Here is a 20,840-nt window from a genome sequence, read left to right as displayed (position 1 = left end):
ATTTATTTTACAACTTATAACACCACATCAAACTCAAAACAAACTCGTTAGGCTCTAGTTTCACTTACTAGTTTTCCGGGTCGTTACATGAATTTTTGAAGGATTTGGAGTTGAATTGGAGAAGAAGCAAAGAGTAGAAGAAAAAAATGACTAAGGCAGGAACCACCAGTGACTGGCGCACTGGTTGGCGCGGTGCGCCACTGGTGGAATTTTAGAGAGGATTTTCAGGCGTACTGCTAGGCGTGACGCGCCAACACCTGAATTACTAGAACACCTTTTAGGCACGCTTAGATAGGTGACACGCCAAGGGAAAATTCAACCACTATGACTGGCGCTCTGCTAGGAGCAGCGCGCCAAGGTGGAAATATCATAGTGCCACACTAGGCGCGATGGGAGGCGTGAAACACCACCCTTGTTCCGACTTTCAAGCATAAACATGATTAAATAGGATTCCTAAGTGAAGTAGACTTTGACTCCAATTTTTCCAACTCTTATAAATAGACCGCTACGGCTCCATTGTTATGGTTTGACTTTTTATTGGTGTGCAAGAGCAAGTTTCATTGATTGTAATAGGTTTTGATCTTCTAACTCTTCTATTTACGGAAATCGCATGAACAATTAGATTTTGTGGTTTTCTAATAGTATGAGCGGCTAACCGCTCTTATTCTAGGGCTGTAGCTATGGATTAATTGTTGATTATTTAAGGTCCATGAATTAATTCTTGGTTGTCATTATAAGTTAATTCTATATTCTTAATTTTAGTATTTTATGTTTGATCACCATAAGATAAATCTATTGTCTAATCTTAAAATTGAGAGAGGAGGGGTTAGATAAACCAGAGAATATAGAGAGCTCGATCGACCCATTTAGTTGAGGTGATTTGTGTCCAGGAGTGACGCCCGGACGAACAACTTGCTTGGTTACGAAACAGGATGAAATATAAATGCTCGCCAGTTAGGCTTGTTTATCCCCACTCAACGATGTAGTTGGACAGCTAACTGGGGTAGGTGACTAGAGGTTTGATACCCGACTCATACAATTAACCCTATAAATTAGTAACTTGACAACTAAAATTAGTTCTAAGCCGAGAATATGATACATGAGATTCATTACATGTTGCAACCCTGGAATTGTCTTTTACTTGCTTGAAACATCATCTTAAAGTCGTTCACAATTAGTTACTTTTATTTATTGTGTAATTAGTAGTAGTAGTAGTTAACAACCACCACCATCTCTTAAATGGTTACTTTTATTTTATTTGTAGAATTGAGTGTCAAATATAAGTTGATCATAAGTCCCTTGGAAACGATAACTTATTTCTTGAAGAATTTATATTACTTGCGTGACCACGTACACGTGCGTGTGCAATTGGGAGCAACATATATGTATACTGAAACAGAAACAGATTATACAACTGTTTTCTTTTGTATATGTATAGCGAAATATATATATTTATGTTTGCTATGGAGCGCAATTATGCAAATATAGTTATAGCATACAAATAGGATTTTTATGTTTGTTATATGTAAAAATTGCTCTTTTCTTTTCCCTTTATTATTGTACTAGCAATTGAATAAAGGAAAACTTACATAAATATACTATATTAAAAAAATATTTACCATTTATAGCAATAACATTTTTTTTTTCATTCGATCACTTTTAATACATTTATAATACAGTTTTAATATATATTATAAAAAACAATTCATTACTCACATATAAACAAGTATTATTGATGGATAATACATTTATCACACATTTTAATATATTTATAATACAATGTGTCAATTTCTTACCAAACAAGCCTAATATTATCTTTTTTAAACAGTTGTAATACATATATATTGCATACATAATTCACTTTTAATACATATTGCAGATTTAATATAGTATTGTTATGTACTGATATAAATTATAATAAATAAAAAGTATCGTTAAAATCAGTAATTATTTATTAAAAGGTACCCATCCATGTGATTTTTTCTTGAATAAACTTACACATATTTTTGGGCCTCTCATTTGTCTCGACAAAAACTAAAGACCATCATATTTGAGTAACTTTTTCATTGGTATATCACTCTAAATCGTTTTGATCAATTATATAAGTTTGAGCCCTAATACATGATTTGACATTTATAGTAATTCTTGTGGAATTAAATAATCTCAAATTCAAAACGAATATCAAATGTCTCTTGTAACGACCCTCTTAGTAGTTTTATGAATTTTAATAATTATTTTTATATTAACCTTTTTAGTAGCTTTTATAAATAAGTTATGACTTATAAGAATGAGTGGCATGATTTTCAGATTTAATAAAGGATTATTTTGTTGTTACTAATAATGGAAAAAGAAAACAACAGAAAAGGAAAATAAATAAATAAATAATAATTAAAATAAAAAAGCAAAAAAAAAGAGAAAAAGAGTAAGGACAAAATCCCTAAAGTTGAAAGTCAGCGCAGCTGACGAGGAAATTTTCGCAGTAGAAGAAAAGAAGAGAGGGAGAAAAAGAGGGGGAAAGGGAGGAGAAAATTGAGATTTTCATCCCAAAGCGTTAAGTTAATGCTTCTCGTCCTTTCCATTAAATTTTTATGTAGTTATGAACATATTTTTATGGTAGAAACAGGTATAATATATATTGATATAAGAAAATATAGGTGTAGGATTTTTAGAATAAAAAATTGATTTGAGGGTCGAATAACGATCCGTTTTAGCTGAAATTTTACATGCGAGTTTGTTTTATCATGGGTAACCATAACCTGAAAGAAAATTTTAGATTCAAATTTGGTGACTCGGGATGACTTTTTGACCTGATTTTCGAGCTGAAACTAAATATAGTAATATGGGTGTCATTAGATTCGTATTCTTATAAGGGTTATATATTTGATAGATTGGAAGTACTTTGAAGCTTTATGAAAGGGGATGGCTCAAGTCCCGTAGTGAATTCTTGATTGATTGAGGCAAGTGGATTTCTAAACCCTTGTTAAGTGTATGAAATCGTGTATTTCCTTGTGGTATGTGTTGGGGAGTAATGAGACTTGGTGATGGATTGACTTGTCTATATTGAATAATTCTAATGATGAAAAAGGGGTAATAAACGGCAATGTGATTAATTGTTGGTGTGTGATGTGTTAAGAATGGTTTGAAAGGATTATCGACTCATTGTTGATGTTGTATCACGATTGTGTTGTTGTGAATTGTGCATTGTTATGAAAATGGTCATCTCCTCATTATTGTGAACATGTCATTTACATTGTTTTGATACATGGTTGTGACAAGTGTTATGTGAATTGAGAAAGAATAAGAGATTAAAGAGAATGTACTATATTTTGAGGGGCGTGTCACGCCGTGATGGATATTATATATCTAAGGACGTGTCGCGCGCCGCGATGGATACTATTATCGAGGGACATATCGCACGCTGCGACAGACGCATGGACAGCTATGTCCCCCATAGGTCCCAAACTGAGAGAAAACGGGTGTGTATCGTTCGGTCAGACATGCATCACTATACTTGACATTGCATTGCACATATTTATCATTGATGAACTTGATATTGTGTTTTGTTGATCTTGTGAGTTCCTTTCTGTGGAACTTTTGATTGATGAATATTGAGCTTATTGTTGAGGATATGTAATTGTTAGAGTGTTGTTGAGGTGTGTGTTATGTAAATTATGATTTGTTAGGTTGGGCTAGTTTTTATGTAGGTTGTAGTTGTGGAGGTTGTGATTGATGAATATTAAGCTTGTTGTTGAGGATATGTAACTATTAGAGTGTTGTTGTTGAGCTGTGTGCTATGTAAATTATGATTTGTTAGGTTGGGCTGGTTTTATGCAGGTTTTAGTTGTGGAGGTTCGATTGGGGTATAAGGAGTACCCGTATCCTATACCCTTAGCTTGTGTATAAAAGTTTACTTGTTGGGTACCGTGTAGTTTGCTACTCACCCCTTGCTTATACATTTTGGTAGGTTACTAGCCCGGATCTTCTTGATACTTTCTATTCTCTTCTTGTCCGAGGCTTCCTGTGGAGATTTGTGAGGTAGTTGTTGTCATCTCAGTAGACCCTCTTTTTCCTTATTTATGATCTTGTTCTATTCTAGAAACAATGTCTTATGAGACTTGTATTTTCTTTTGATTCAGTTGTAATACTTTAAAGGCTTGTACACGTGACAACCAGGTTTTGGGGGTTGTATTAAGTTGACTCAATTATCCGACTTATAATATTTTGAGATTTCAATATGTCTTACTTCCGCATAGTTTGTGATATTTGGGTTTTAGGCTGACTTATTTTGGTGGAAAAAGACGAGTGTCATCACATCCATTTCGGGGTCGTGACACCTCCAACCTCATTGACACTACCATAGTACTAACAAAAACATGACTTCTTGTGACAAAACAAAGAAATATGAATTTACTACTAAATTTGCAACAAAGTTGAGTAATGAACGTTTTAAAATAGTATCAATACAACAATATGACTTTTGTTGTCTATTCTTGTTACATTACTCTCAAACATAACTCCTTCAACATTTATTTTCAAAATATATAATTGCATTCAATTGACACGATAGCATATTAATATCTAATCAAACATATGAAAACTTTAAACCCAATCCTTGAAACTTTTCTTCAATGATATGATTGAATTTATCGCTCATATCGGTAGTAAGATAATTGTTAGTGAAAAAACTTACAAGATAATAAAAAATACAAAATTACAATTGAAAATAAAAATGAAGAGATAAATCTCTTCAGGCTGAGGCGCGGATATCTCATTCTCTTTAAGGAGATTCAAGTCCACTGCAGCAAATGTTTTCACCGGTCCAGCAGTAGTCCTTCTTGACTTGTCCCCTTCAGGATACAACAGCCTAATCACAAAATATAACTCAACAACTCTAGACAAGAGTTGAGTCCAAAGCTCCACAAAAAGAACACCTCCCTTCAACTAATAAGAACTCTCTTTTTGACTAACTCTTTCACTCTATATTTTTCTTGTGTGTAGTGTGTCCCAAACCAAATGAAGACTATCACTATTTATAGTTGAGGAAGTCTTCCTACCTATTGATAGGAAGATAATGGGTAGTAAATAGTGAAGATAAATGGCCTTAGGAGTTACATAGGTTACAAGGTATAATGGAGGAGTAATGAAAAGAATTAGTGGTCATAGTAGACCACCTTCTGCCACTAACGGCAACCTCAAGTTGAACGTTTTGTAACCACCAAATAATGAGTAATAAAACACATGCACAGTGAGCAACCAAAGTGAGTAATTAGGCATAAGAAAAGTCCACTAACGGACAACAAAAGAAATGCCATAATTTCCAACGTTCTCTGCACATTCACTAAGGCTGCAATGCAATTAAGCCTAGGGCACAATTATGAGACTATTTTAATAATAAATATATATTAAAATGCTCAAAAAGACCAACAATAATTCCTCCAATCTCCAATTTCTCCTCGACGAAAGAGCACTTTATTTCCCTCTCTAGTTGATAGCTTTCCATTTGTATTCACCTCCAAATTTCTCAAATTCTCAAAGCTGCACATTCTTAATATTTCATTCACCACTCCACAATTTTCTTCCTCTATAGAGAATGGACATTCCAAAAATTCAGCCAAGCGTTTAAGCTGAATTTTTGGTTTCTCTTTAATTTCTTCATACATCAAGAAAAATACTTTATTAGGATTTTCTATGCTTTGTTTCCAGTAATCCAACTCATGATTCCAAAACGGACCATAAAGGCTCAATCCGTCACAAAAAAGATCAAACATTTCATGAATGGAACTAGTTTCTTTGTGATGAAGTCTTAAATTGTTAGCAAAATGCCACATAGAAATAAAAGTGTCCTTAGGATTTCTACATAAGTAAATAAGTTTGGTTCTTGAATCCATGATTGATTTTGGCAATGAAGCAAAAGGAACATGAGTTGCCATGAGTCTAGGTGAAGTGAAAGTTGAAAAATCAGGAACTTGACCATCAACATAGAGTGTATGCTCCAAGAATGGAACAAGAACATGCGGATTTTTGACAAATAGTTCCTGATTTTGGAGTTGTAACAAGAATGATATCACTATCTTCAGCTTGAAATTGTTGTTGACATGCAATCACACCTTGAAGCAATCTTGGTGGTGTCCAACAACCTTGATAATTGTAGATATATGACCCAACCCATCCTTTTTCTTTTGGTAGGATAGAGAGCAGTTTCTTACACTCTTCACTTAGGCTATCCTCTTGTAAATACTTGGGAGGAGAAGTTTTCATGATTTTGAGGATTGAGTATTTTCTTCAAGTTTGGGGGTTTTTATAACAGATACGCACGAATACACTTATTACTCATGTGAACGTTTAGTCATACACTTCATGTGAGCTCAGCACTTCACATTTTCATGTCTTTCTATTAATAATAATTATTTTGATTGACTTATTTAACTTTTTAAGAGAGTACTGTAAATGTGAGTGTGTCAGAATAGTTAGCAAAATTCATGCAATTTTGTCCTATTTTTCAAATATTGATTTTAATTTCAAGAGTAATTCTTTGGAGTTTATTATATCACTATTGTTTAATTTATAACCAAGAAAATCTAATTTAAACAACAAAATAATAATCTAATTTAACTACATACTTTATCCATTTACTTTTACTTATTCATGATAATTTTTGCGCTCTTTCTAAATAAACATAAATAACATGAAAATTTTAATATAATATTATATTAATTTATATATAGTCTTAATGGACTTTAGAATGGTTTGGAAAAATGTATAGTTAATGTTTAAAATAAAATAAAAAATTATCTTTCTCTCTCAATATGCTAAAGTAAACAAATAAAAGTAAAAAAAAAATATTACTTTTAATATAAGAAACAAGTAAAAATGAATGAAGAGAGTATATAATACTCAATTTATAGAGTTATTTAAACTTGCACGTATTTAAAGTTTCGTATTTTCTACCATGCTCTATGAAAACATGCATGAGTATATATAGAGTGTTGTGCCTTTTTTTTCCTAATCATTTAATTATGAGAGTTCCCTTTTTGGAATAATTTTTAACTTTATTTTCAAACGAAAGAAAAAGTTGAGAAATGGCTATGTCGATTATTAGAGTCAAACTCAAAATTTGAGCGCAACGGGTGCCTCTATCATTAGTACGTCAATATAAAACTCTTAAAAATGATAATGATAGTAAAGTACAAACTTCTATATGATCGAATAAAATTAATTTGGTATAATATAGTATAACAAAAGTACATCCTTTATTCATAGTTGAACTTGACACATTTTTATATTTTACAAACAATCAATAATAACGAAATCACATTAGAAGTACATTCCATTTAAATTAATACATCATTTGCAACAATTCGAGTAATAAACATTTAAAATAATATATATTATTGCTACAATAGAGCTCTTTTTATATGTTCTTGTTACATCACTCTCAAACACAACTACTTTTACATTGATTTTGAAAATAAATAAACTACATTCAATTCACATTATAACATATTAATGTCTAATCAAATATATGAAAATTTTAATCCAGATCCTTGACTTTTGTTCAAAGGTATGATTAAGCTTATCCTTCATCTCGACAGTAAAATAATTCTTCCAATCTCCAACTTTTGTAGTAGTTTGTTACATCACCCTCAAACACAACTACTCTTACATTGATTTTGAAAATAAATAAATTACATTCAATTCACATTATAACATATTAATGTCTAATCAAATATATGAAAATTTTAATTCAGATCCTCGAAACTTTTGTTGAATGATATGATTGAGTTTATCATTCATCTCGACAATAAAATAATTCTTCCGATCTCCAACTTCCCCTCGACGAAAGAAATTTTTATTTACCCCTCTAGCTAAAAATTTCCCATTTGTATTCACCACCAAATTCCTCAAATTTTCAAAGCTACACATTCTCAATATTTCATCCACAACTCCACAATTTTCTTCCTCTAGGGAAAATGCACATTCCAAGAATTCAGCCAATCGTTTAAGCTGAATTTTAGGTTGCTTTTTAATTTCTTCATGCATCAAGAAAACTACTTTATCAGAATTATACTTTCTTTCCAATAATCCAACACATTATTCCAAAATGGTCCATAAAGACTCACACCCTAACAAAAATGATCAAACATTTCTTCAATGGAATTGGTATCTTTGTGATTATCAAGTCTTAAATTGTTTGCAAAATTCCACATAGAAAAAAAAGTGTCTCTTGGATTCCTACATAAGTAAACAAGTTTTGTTCTTGAATTCTAAACTGATTTTGGCAATGAAGCAAAGGGCACTTGAGCTGCCAATAGTCTAGGTGAAGTGAACGATGAAAAATCAGGGACTCTTGACCATCAGCATATAGATCAAGTTCCAAGAATAAAACGAGATCATGACCGTTCTTTAGAAGTAAAGGGTGATCTTTTTCAAAAATAGGATGGTTATTTCGATTCACTAATGCAATTAAAAGTGATTTTAACCAAACGGTTCCTGATTTTGGAGATGTAACGAGAATGATATCACTATCTTGAGCTTGAAATTGTTGTTGACATGCAATCACACCTTGAAAGATTGCAAAAATATATAAAAGAGATGTGCTGAATGTTTCATATATTTATCCCTCTGTTTAACACATGTATATATAGCAAAACTTGAAATAATAAACTACCCAACTATCCTTTATATTAGCAACCTTAAACAGCATACTAGTCCTATATACTAGCTACCTTAAACAGCATATTTGTAGTTACATGAAGTAAAAGTGGAAAGAATCACAAACTACCCAACTATATCCTAATTGTTAGTTACCTTAAATAACAAACTACAATTTACATGGAAGTAAAAATAAAAATAAGGATCTGTAATTTCCAGATGGAAAAAAACAAAACTACAACTTAAAAGAAAAGAAAAGAAAAGCTGGTGTGATTCTACTATGTTAGTAAACTTTGTGTCGTCTAAAAACATAGTACCTTTTAACCTTTTTCATTCTTCTTTTCCACAAAATCATCATCCTCAAGCTTCTTCATCGATGAGTCTTTAATAAATCCAACACCCCCTCTCAAGTTGGACGGGGAGGAACGAACACCCAACTTGTTCAATAGGAAATGATGAGAAGTAGCAGGTAAGGGCTTAGTAAACAAATCTGCTACTTGGGATGAAGATGGAAGAAAAGAAAGAGAAATCAAACTAGTGAGGTATTGTTGACGGACGAAGTGACAATCTAAGTCAACATGTTTCATCCGCTCATGAAAGACAGGATTTTTAGCAATATGAATTGTTGCTTGGCTGTCTGAATGGAGAGAAATTGATAGTGCAGGAGGCAGAGACAAGTCGGAAATGAGACGAACTAACCACGTCAGCTCAGCAACAACCCTTCTCATTAATTTGTACTCGGCTTCTGTGGATGAAAGGGAAAGAGAATGTTGTTTCTTTGATTTCCATGAAATAGGACTGCCTCCAAGACTATAAAAAAAATCACTAACAGATCGTCTAGAATCTAAGCAAGTAGCCCAATCAGAATCGCAAAAAGCGAGGAGAGTTAAAGAAGGAGAGGAATTGAGAAAAATCCCCAAACCATGATTAGAAAGAAGATATCGAAGAACATGGTGTGCAGCTGCAAAGTGTGCTTGATATGGAGACTGCATATATTGGCTAAGGTGCTGGACCAAAAAAGAGATATCAGACCTTGTATGAGTTAAAAAATTTAATTGTCCAATGAGCCGTCTATAAACAGTGGGATCCGGAAGAGGAGAATCCATATTTGCTTGCAATCTTAGAGTGGGATCCAGAGGAGAAGAGGCAAGTTTGAATCCAAGGCAATCATATTTCAGATAATAGTTCCAGAATGAACTTTCTTTGAGTTAGGATCAAACTGTGAGGTTCTCGAATGACTTCAACGCCCAAAATATAGTGTAAATCACCTAGATCCTTGATCTTAAATTCTGAATTAAGGAAAGATTTCAATGCTTCTAGTTCTGCCATATCATTACCTGTGAGCAAAATATCATCCACGTATACGGCTAATATAGATACAGAGCTACCAGTGCATTTATAAAAGAGGGAATAATCATTCAAGGAGTGTTGAAAACCTTTGAAACTCAATGTAGCAGTTAGCCTTGAGTACCATTGTCGCGAGGCTTGTTTAAGGCCTATAAAGATTTCTTTAGGTGACAAACTTGAGTAGGATCAGAAACCTTAAAACCTGCCGGGAACTTCATATAAACTTCTTCATCCAACTCTCCATGTAAAAAAGCATTATTTACATCTAATTGGTAAAGACCCCACCCTTTCTTAATAGCGATTGCCAAAACACACCTTATAGTAGTAATCTTCACAACTGGACTGAAAGTTTTAGTAAAATCAACACCTTCCTTTTGAACATCACCCCTAACAACCAACCGAGCTTTAAGTCTCTCCACAGAACCGTTAGAGTTGAGTTTTACCTTGTAAACCCATTTATTGGGTAAAGCCTTCTTTCTCGAGGGCAATGATACGACTTCCCAGGTGTCATTGGTGATAAGAGCATCTAATTCTCTTGTCATAGCCTCCAGCCAATCCGGATATAAAATGGCTTGGGAAAAATTGGTAGGTTCTTTAATATGTGAAAGAGAATTGATATATTGTTGATTAGACGTGGACAAAGCATTAAAAGAAAATGACGTAACAGAGATAGGAGAAGAGAAACAAGTATCAGACACATTAGAAAAGTGTACAATATTACAAATGTAATCTTCTAAATATGCAGGGGTCTTGATAGATCTGGTAGATTTTCTCAAGGTGATAGGATTGATAGGAGGGATGGAAACCAAAGGTTGTGAAGGGAGAGTGGGTATGGAAGCTACAGGAGAAAGTTCATTAGTAGGAAACGAATAAATAGGGGAAGGAGAAGATGTAACATGATAATCAGGATCAGGTATAATTAGTGAATCTGTAAGAGGAAAAACAGAAACAGGAGGCTGAATAGAAGAAAAATGGTATATATCTTCATAAAAAACAACATTTCTGGAAACAAAGCACTTTTGAGAATGTAAACTAAGTAACTTATACCCCTTTTTCCCAAAAGGATAGCCAGGATCCAATTTAGATCTACCCTGGGAAAGAGTAGAGGCAAAACCAAGACAACCAAAACATTTCAGGTTAGAGTAGTTTGGAGGATGACCAAAGAGTTTTTTATGTGGTGTTTGAAAAGATAATAGTTTAGTCGGACATCTATTGATTAAATAAGTGGCTGTCATAAGACAATCCCCCAAAAATTTTGATGGAAGATGAGATTGAAAAACCAAAGCTCTACAAACTTCCAAAAGATGCCTATGTTTCCTTTCAACCACACCATTTTGTTGTGGTGTGGCAACACAAGAAGTGTGATGAATGATGCCTTGTGTAGACAAAAAATTAGAGGTTTCTAAACTTGAACCTAATTCCCAAGCGTTATCGGACCGAATGACCTTAACTTTCTTATTGAATTGCCTTTCTATCATTGCAAGAAAAGATTTGAGAATAGAAAAAGCTTACTTTTAGTGGTTAATAAAAACGTCCAAGTTCCTCTACTAAATTCATCCACTATGGTTAAAAAATACTTATAACCATCATAAGTAGGAGTTTGATAAGGCCCCCAAGTATCAATATGGATTAAATCAAAAATCTGTCGAGACGAAATATGACTAATAGGAAAAGGAAGTTTGGATTGCTTTGCTAATGGAAAAATAGAACAAGGAACAAAAAATTTCGAACAAAAAGAAATAGGAATGCCATTGATATTCTGCATATTTGATAAAGGCATATGCCCCAACCTTACATGCCATAACTTGCTTTGAATAACAGAAAGAGAAATACATGACAAACTAGATTTATCATCCTTTAGGGAATCTAAACTAGAGCTAGACTTAAAGCAGGAATTGACAGAATAAGAAGCAGCTGGAGGCCTATTCTTGAAGATGTAGAGACCATTTTGGCTTTCACCAAGGAGCATTGGGCTCTTCATGGAAGGGCCCTGCATGAAACAATAAGAAGGTGTGAAGAATAATATATTAGAAAGTTGTCGACATAACTGGTGTACAGACAATAAATTGAAATGGAAACTAGGCACATACAACACATTATGAATGGTTAAATTTGAGAATAGTTGGACAGATCCTGAATGAGAAACCTTAACTTTTTGTGAATTAGGAAGCCTTACAGAAGTAATCCTAGCCAATGGTTTAAGATCGAGAAAAAAATATTTATTGTAACTCATATGCTCAGTTGCACCTAAGTTTATTATCCACGTCTCATTAGTGAACGTTTTACCATCAATAGTGGAATTTAGAGAGAAATGAGGCTTAAAGGAATACCAGCACAATTGGCAAAAGCTATGACATCAGAATTATTGGCTTGATCCTTAGTTTTCACCTGTTGAAGCATCTGCATGACCTGTGTCAATTGCACCTGTGTGAGGAGTTTCTCATGCTCCTCTGATTCTGCGCTAGTCAGGAAAGAATCTCCAGAAAATTCATTAGAAATCACAGCATTGCTCTTAACAGAATTGTGAAAAAAAATTGACTTAGTAAATGTAAAATCAGCTGGAAATCCATGTATCTTATAACATTTTTCAATGCTATGTCCTGTTTTCTTGCAATATCTGCAAACAAGATTAGACTTCTTGTTATCATAAGTCCCTTTTTGTCCCTTGAAATCAGTAGAAAATGATCGCGGACCATTGTTAGCAATGAATGAAGAAGATTCACCAGGAAACTTTGGTGTATTCAGGACCTCCCTTTGCTTCTCCTATTGCATCAACAATGCATAAGCATTTGGGATAGAAGGGAGCGGTGAAATCATGAGAATATTACCTCTAGGTGCACAATAAGAGTCATTAAGTCCCATTAAAAATCGAACGAAGCATTCATCTTTCTTGGACTTAATGTTTTTTTCCTTTGCTCCACAAGAACAAGAACAATTACATGGAATGAAGAAATCCAAAGCATCCAATTCATCCCAAAGACGTTTCATCTTTGTGTAATAAGTCACAATATCAGAGGAGCCCTAAACAAGGTCACTTAGCTCTTTTTGAAGCTAGAAAAGCTTAGCACCTGAACTTTGTCCAAACATGGCTTCTAATTCTACCCACAACTTTTTAGCGGTGGAAGAGTATAGAACACTTTCAAAAATTTCTCTAGAAAGAGAGTTCAAAACCCAGGAAATTACCACGTTGTTTGCTCTCGACCAGGCATTGTGCAGGTCTGTACCAACAGCAAGTTCATGAGTTGATCCAGCAATAAAACCCGACTTGTTTTTCGCAGTCAAGGCTATGAGCACGCCCCTCTTCCATCCCCAAAAACTTTTGCCATCAAAAGTCGTATTAACTAACAACATACCAGGAGAATCGATAGGAGAAATAAAAAAAAGATGAGAAGAGTTTATGAGCAGAGTGGCCGCATTAATTCCAGCAAGAATGGGAACTTGAGTCTCAGAAGACGTGGGGACATGATCTCCCATTGTAACAAATTAAGAGCAGGAATAAAACTGAAAACAGGAGGAAAGATTTAAAACTCGACTTCTGATACCATGAAAGATTGCAAAAATATATAAAAGAGATGTGCTGAAAGTTTCATATATTTATCCCTCTGTTTAACACATGTATATATAGCAAAACTTGAAATAATAAACTACCCAACTATCCTATATATTAGCAACCTTAAACAGCATACTAGTCCTATATACTAGCTACCTTAAACAGCATATATGTAGTTACACGAAGTAAAAGTGGAAAGAATCACAAACTACCCAACTATCTCCTAATTGTTAGTTATCTTAAATAACAAACTACAATTTACATGGAAGTAAAAATAAAAATAAGGAATCTGTAATTTCCAGATGGAAAAACAAAACTACAACTTAAAAGAAAAGAAAAGAAAAGCTGGTGTGATTCTACTATGTTAGTAAACTTTGTGTCGTCTAAAAACAAAGTCCCTTTTAACCTTTTTCATTCTTCTTTGCCACAAAATCATCATCCTCGAGCTTCTTCATCGATGAGTCTTTAATAAATCCAACACACCTTGAATTGCTCTTGATGATGACCAAAAACCTTGATAATTGTAGATAGTTGATTCCATCCATCCTTTTTCTTTAGGTAGGGTAGAGAGAAATTTCTTACGCTCTTCACTTAGGTCCTCTTGTAAATATTTGGGAGAAGAACTTTGAGATGTTGTCATTGTTTTAAATTGAGTGTTTTCTTCGAGTTTGGAATTTATATAACATATATACGCACAGATACACTTATTATTCACGTGAATATTTTAGGCATACACTACATGTGAGCTCTCTACTTCACACTTTTCATGTCTTTCTATTAACAACTTTTTATTCACTTTTCTTATTAATGTTTATGAAGATTCAAGAGTGGTGTTATTAACGTGAGTGTCTTACAATAATTAGTGAGCCACATCACACTTCATGCTATATTTTTGTGAGTGCAAAAATAATTTCTCTTTAAAGAGGTGTTTCGTTATCCTATGCAAATTTATAATTTGTTTTAGACTTTTTAAATTATATATTTTTTTAAAAAAAAATTGATATCCAACCAAACAATGTCACGTTATTAATTGAAACAAAAAGAGCAATATAATAGTGGTAAGTGTATAGTAGTGTGACAATGAAAATTGAAAAAATCTTAGGAACAAGATATTGCATCTTGTTATCCAATATTAAAGAAAAAGAAAGAAAGAATTTAGAGATGAGTGTGAAGATAATACAATAATAACAATATTAATTTTCATGATAATTTGATAAAGGGGGTTTGAGAGAGTAGTTATATATAACCTTACCCCTTTGATCTTGTGAAGGTAAATAAATTTATTTTTCTTATAAACCCTAGGTTCAAGTAAAGCATATAAAATTTGGTATGAAAAGAAAATACATGAGTAATGGAGAAGTTATGTTGAAACAATGGAAAAAAGGATAATATCAACAAAAAGTAGTACGATAACCGAAGCAAAAGAAAAAACATGTAATAATAAGATCAAAGAATAATATAGCATGAGAGTAAGAATAATAATAATACTTTTAAGAAAACTGAATCACATCCTCGGTAAGGTAATCCTCAACTTCCATATCCTCCTATCTAGGATCACATCTGCGATAACTTCAAATTTGTCGTGTCTTGTTTAATCACATTTCGATAATAATTTTTGACCTACCTTTACCTCTTCTTAGACCCACCATAATACCCTCTGACACCTCCTCACTAGGGTACATGTGAATCTCATCTTTACATGTTCGAACCATCTCAACCTCAATTTCCTCATCTTATTCATCACGGGGGTCATTTCACTCCTTCCCGGATATCTTCATTCCTAGTTTTATCTCTCCAACAAGTATACTCATACATCCATCTCAGCATCCTCATTTCAGCTACTTTCATGTTATGAATGTTTGAGTTCTTGATCGACCAACAATCTACCCATAGCATAGTTGTTCTATAACAATCACTTTATAATAACTTACCTTTAAATCATGGTGGCACATTCTTACGACACAAAAAATCGGATGCCATCCTCCATTTCATCCACCTCGCTCCATTACCATGTATAGGTTATTCATGGTTATGGTTAAAAGAATCAATCTGAATCAAACCGACTAAAAAAATTGATATTTGGTTTGGTTTGATTAGATTTGGTTTTAAATTTTGAAAACTGGTACTATTTGGTTTGGTTTTGGTTTTACTAAAAAACAACTGCAAAAATAACCAAACCAAATTGATAAATTAGATATATAAATTTTATAATTATTTATATATAATTCATAAATAAAAAATAAATATTTTGTTAAATTTTAATCAACTTAAGTCTTTAATAAGTTGTATATTTAAGTTTCTTGAACTTACCATTTTCATAAGCCTCATACTTAAATTTTAGCCCAACTATTACATTCCAAAGTTCAAATATATAGAAATTCATTACTTTAGTCTTTACCTACCCTACCTCATATAAAATAGTCACACTTTCTCTTAATTGAATCACTTTGTTCGTGTAATGATAACCCTAGTATTGCTTAATTGGACCAATGATAGATTTTCATGGGACTGTTCATGTATTAGGTGTTTGTGTCTATGGAGATACGTATGTCCTCAAAAAAATTATTATTTTCAAACGGAAAAACCCAGAAAAACTAAACCAAACTGAACCAAACCGATAATAACCAAAGCGACGATTATTTTTTCGTTTGGTTTGGTTTAATTTTAGAAATTTAAAAACCAACTAGATTGGTTTGGTTTTGATTTTAACCAATAACCAATCCAAACTGAACCATGAACATGTAACATCCCGCCTTAGAAAGAGCTAGATTTAGAAAGAATTAATTTGGAAAGAGTCAAATTGAAAATTTTGGCAAGTTATGCTAAGCTATGAGTTTTGGGTCAACTTCAAACGATCATAACTTCCAGTACAGGATGAGCTAGGTGGCCCATAAGATATCAAATGAATGTTCTTGGAATATATTTTCAACGCCACTGAGTTTGCTAAGTTTCGAGCTCGAATGAGGGAGATATGCCCGTTTGAAAATCTGGTTGTCCAGTTAAGGAAAGTTACCCAAATTAATGAGGGGTATTTTGGCCTTTTCCTTATCCCATCAGCTTAAAATGAATTTTGGTAATATTTAGGGGCCTAGACTGATTTGGTTCATTTTTACAAATCCTAATTTACGCTAGGGTTTTGAGAGGAGTTCAAGAAGAGGAGAAAAGGAGAAGAGTTCAAGGAGTTCTTCAAGTTTTCCTGCGAATTGAGGATCATTTCGCCAAGGGTTTGATCCCTAAGAGGTATGTAAGCTTTCATAGTGTTGGGTTCGTTCACCCACACTCCAATCATGCTTTACATATTCGAATCCATCTATAAAGATTGATAAATTTGAGTTCTTGATGAGTTTCTTGAAGTTTGTGATCTATTGTTTAAGTATGAGGTTTCGTTGTGTTCTTGCAATGAAGATCTTGTGTTTGAGTATTGTTCTTGAGTATTTTAGAGTGTATTTCGTTGTAGTTATGTTGGGTCTAAGAATCCAAAGAGTATGAGGGAAATCTCTCGAGTTTAGAGGAGTTAGAGAATGAAAAAAAGCAAGAAAATTCGTCGAAACCTGAGCAGGAGCATAGGGCGCCGCGCCAACCAGTGCGCCCTAATTAGTATTCTGTAGTTTGGGGCCTAGCGCCCTGCGCCAGCCTGTGCACCCCAACTACCCCTCAGTAGTTCATGGGCTGGCACCACGCGCCACTCAGTGCGCCAGGGTAGCCTGCCCCGTCACGTCTTCAGTTGTGTAACCCGTCTGAGTTCCTTTAAAGTTATCTTTCAATTCCTATTGATTCTAACTACTCTAAAATACTTCTAAACATTGAGTGATCATTCATTACATGAATCATAACCTTGAATCCATAATTCAAATTCAAGGTAGAGAGTCAAGTCTTGAGAGTTCTTCCGAGTCATTTGAGAAGTCTTTTACAATTGTTTTAAACTTATTTTAAGACTTGAGCACTTGAGTTTAAGGATAAGTAAAGTTGAGTTCATTTTTTTTAAAATTATATATGAGAACTAAGTATTCCCAAGAATAAATGCTTTCACATTAAGATGAGAGGAAACACCAATTTCCAAAAGAGTTCTTTAGCAGTTTTAGTACTATCTCTTATAAGAGAAATATTTTGAGTAATAATCTCAAACCAGAGAAAGAGTTATGTTTTTAAACATATGAGCTAGTTATATTTTCAGAGTAGTATTGAACACCGATATGGGGACGAGTCCAGATAACTCAAAGTTCTCGTAAACCACGTAGCCAGCGTGGGTAGAAAAGGTCATACTTTTTAGATGATTCCTTATTATTTTTAAGCATAGACTAGTGGATCCACTTAGTTAGTAGGTCCTATACCCTAGCAAAGTATAGGACAGTTCTGGCAGTGTGGGCGAGACGATGTATCATCACATAGCTCATAGTGATGGTTGTCGATTAGAGAATCTCCCACACAGAATTTATTTGTATTTTTATATACAAACAAAGTTTATTTTTATTCTTGCATGCAAACTGAGATATAATATATTTCAAATACATTTAGTTGTTATTTACTGTTTAAAATTTTTTCTTTATAATGCATCTTTACTATTGCTTTATATTGAAATGAATTGAGTAAGTTGAGTATCCCTAAGTTGAGTCTAGACGAGGTAAGTTGTTTCTTCAGTTCCAGTTCAAGTTTATGTTTTGTTTTATATTTCCCCTTGCATGCTCGTACATTCCATGTACTGACGCCATTTGGCCTGCATCTTTTATGATGCAGATACACGTAACCAGGATCATCAACCAACGCTTCGTTGATCCAGTTGAGTTCCAGAGTTCTTCGATGAGCGTCCTTGCTTCCAGAGGATCCCTTCTTTACTTTTCAGTATTGCAGTTTGTTAGGATGATCAGGGTTCTTGTCCCGACATCCCTCATAGTATTAGAGGCTTCATAGATAGTTAAATGGTAGTTCATGAGTCTTTTCCATTTCAGTTGTAAATGTTGAGACTTGAGTTGCCTCTTTTGGCTAGTAAATGTTTTATCTTTAAAATATTCTGAGTATTTCTATAAAGACTTTGAGTAAAGTTTGTTTTTGAGACTCTTTTATTGGTGAGTAAGTCTTCCGCTGAGAGTTGAGCCAAACCAAGGGTTCGCTTGGGGCCAGCAATGGTTCTCGAGTCTCAGTCGCATTCAGGGTGTAGGCTCGGGGCATGACAAAACACCCCTATGTATAACATCATCATCAATCTTCACATTTACTTAGATTATTGACCAAAATACTTGAAATTTTCTCTCTTTAAGAATGAGTAGTATATTAATAATCACCTCCACATTTGCCTCGTGAGTTACGTCACTAAACTTATACTCTAAATACTTTGCTTTGTCCTGCTCACCATGAACTGTTAAACCGTAGGATCTATCTTTAAACCTCCAATCTATCGTTAATCTTTTCCTATGTGTCTTCATTCAATACTTCATCATCTACTAATAATAGACCATGACAGCTCCCTTTAGATATTTTGAGCATAAATAAGATGATTGTCATTATTTTATTATTATCATCACGATATATTACAATGGTACCCATTGTCAAAAATAGAAGCTCCTAAAATGAGTTTGTTGCTCGAATAGTCAGTCAATTATTAAAATTATGTAAGAAAGTTAAACTTTTTTTTGGGGTAAAAAATTCTAGAGGTATTTCACAAGAAAAATCATTCTGATCAATTTTGTAAATTTTGAGCAATCAATTCTTGATTTGACATTTGTAGCCATAATTGTTGGACTTAAAATCAAAATAAATAAATAAAAACCAACCTCATTTTCACTACTATAGTAGGAAGGATTTGGTGTGAAATAGTTATAAAAGAAATTACTTGTCCGTGACACAATAAAAAAAAATATTCAACAGGTGAACTTTTAAAATAGATTAATCACAACACAACTATTTCAAAATTGATTTTCAAAATAAATAATTGCATTCAATTGGCATAAAGCATATGAATGCCTAATCAAATATACAAAAATTTTAATTTAGATCCATGAAACTTTTGTTTAATTATATGATTGAGTAGCTCACTCATCTCTAAAGTAAAATAACGTTTTCAATCACCAACTTCCCCTCTACAAAAGAACATTTTAGTTTCCTCTCCGGTTGATAATTTTCCATTTATATTCTCATCCAAATTGGTCAAATTTTCAAAGCTACACATTCTTAATATTTTATCCTTCACTCCACAGTTTTCTTCCTCTATAGAAAATGAAAATTCCAAGAATTCAACTAAACGTTTAAGCTGAATTTTCGGTTGCTCTTTAATTTCTTCATACATCAAGAAAATTACTTCCTTAGGTTTTTCTATGCTTTTGCCCCAATAATCCAACACATGATTCCAAAATGGACCATAAAGGCTTACACCTTTACAAAAATGATCAAACATTTCTTCAATGGAATTGGTATCTATGTAGTCAAGTCTTAAATTGTTTGTGAAATGCCACATTGAAATAAAAGTGTCCCTCAAATTTCTACATTAGTAAACAAGTTTGGTTCTTGAATCTTGGACTGATTTTGGCAATGATCATAGGGCAAATGAGTTGACAGGATTCTAGGTGGAGTGAAGGATGAAAAATCAAGGACTTGACCATCAACATAGAGCTTAAGTTCCAAGAATGGAACAAGATCATAAGGGTTCTTGACAAGTGATGGGTGATTTTATTCAAAAATAGGATATTTTTATCGATTCACTAAAGAAAATAAAAGTGTTTTTAACCAAGTGGTTCCTGATTTTGGAGTCGTAACAAGAATGATATCACTATTCTTCAACTTGAAATTGTTGTTGACATGCAATCACACCTTGGATTAATCTTGGTGATGTCCAAAAGCCTTGATAGTTGTATATATACGATCCAATCCATCCTTTTTTTTCGGTAGGATAGAGAGCAACTTCTTACAGTCTTCACTTACACCATCCTCTTGTAAATATTTGGGAGGAGTTGGTGAAGAAGTTTGAGATGTTGTCATGGTTTTGAGCATTATGTGTTTCCTTTTTGTTTATATAATGAAGGCTTGCTCATAAGGATAATATATAGAGGGGACTCACATTGCATACAGTAAAAGTTCTTTTATATTATTAATGAATTTTAATCGATAATAATAGGTTAACCAATGTAAATTAAAACGGGGAGAGTAATATTTTTTTATACTCATATTAACTTTTTAAAAGAGTTAGGCCATATGTCTAATCTCTCAAAACCACACTAAAACAATATTACTCACCAATATACATAAAATGTTTATATATGTATCAAAATATACATATATATTTAATTATAGTTTTGACTTT

General features: G+C 33.3%; 2 pseudogenes; both read right to left on the bottom strand.

The window, feature by feature from the left end:
- Positions 1 to 4,582: 4,582 nt before the first annotated feature.
- LOC125868152 (cytosolic sulfotransferase 12-like) lies at positions 4,583 to 6,258 on the bottom strand (annotated as a pseudogene).
- A 1,372-nt stretch (positions 6,259 to 7,630) lies between these two features.
- Positions 7,631 to 14,189, bottom strand: LOC125868151 (cytosolic sulfotransferase 12-like; annotated as a pseudogene).
- Positions 14,190 to 20,840: the final 6,651 nt, after the last annotated feature.

Source organism: Solanum stenotomum, chromosome 6, assembly GCF_019186545.1.
Source record: "Solanum stenotomum isolate F172 chromosome 6, ASM1918654v1, whole genome shotgun sequence".
Classification (NCBI taxonomy): Eukaryota; Viridiplantae; Streptophyta; class Magnoliopsida; order Solanales; family Solanaceae; genus Solanum; species Solanum stenotomum.
Note: the sequence above shows the minus strand (reverse complement) of the source record. Positions and strands in the feature narration are given on the sequence as shown.